Source organism: Ovis aries, chromosome 21, assembly GCF_016772045.2.
Source record: "Ovis aries strain OAR_USU_Benz2616 breed Rambouillet chromosome 21, ARS-UI_Ramb_v3.0, whole genome shotgun sequence".
Lineage (NCBI taxonomy): Eukaryota > Metazoa > Chordata > Mammalia > Artiodactyla > Bovidae > Ovis > Ovis aries.
The window spans coordinates 23,643,775-23,644,212 of record NC_056074.1 but is presented as its reverse complement, the minus strand read 5'-3'; positions in this window follow the sequence as shown (position 1 = coordinate 23,644,212).

Sequence of the window (438 nt, the reverse complement as noted above, 5' to 3'; positions counted from 1 at the left end):
GATCTATCTGGCCAGCCTCTCTCCCACCCCTCCTCTGCACGACCACTTCCGGCGCTTTCCAATTTCGTCTGCCCGCCCACTTTACTCCAGAGGCCAGTATCCTTTCAGGCCCGCCGCTTCCATCGCGAGTCTTTGGTGTAACTTCCGCTTTCAGGCTCGAGACACGTAGAAACGTGGTACGTGGCTGCTGGCGTCGGCTCGAAGGGGCGGGACTAAGTCCTACCCGGACCAAGGAGACTCGACCTGTAAACTGGGGGGCGTGGCCGACGGAAAGCCGCTTCCCTGGAGGCGCTGGCGCAAGGCCTGTTTTCGTGCTCCGTGTTCGCTCCCGTGCGCTAGAGCGAGGGGGGTGAGGCGTTACTGTCTGAGTGTCACGGTTGGACGCTCAGGTCCGAGACGGCGGTAGCTCAACAGCAGAACCGACAGGTCTCGAGCAGG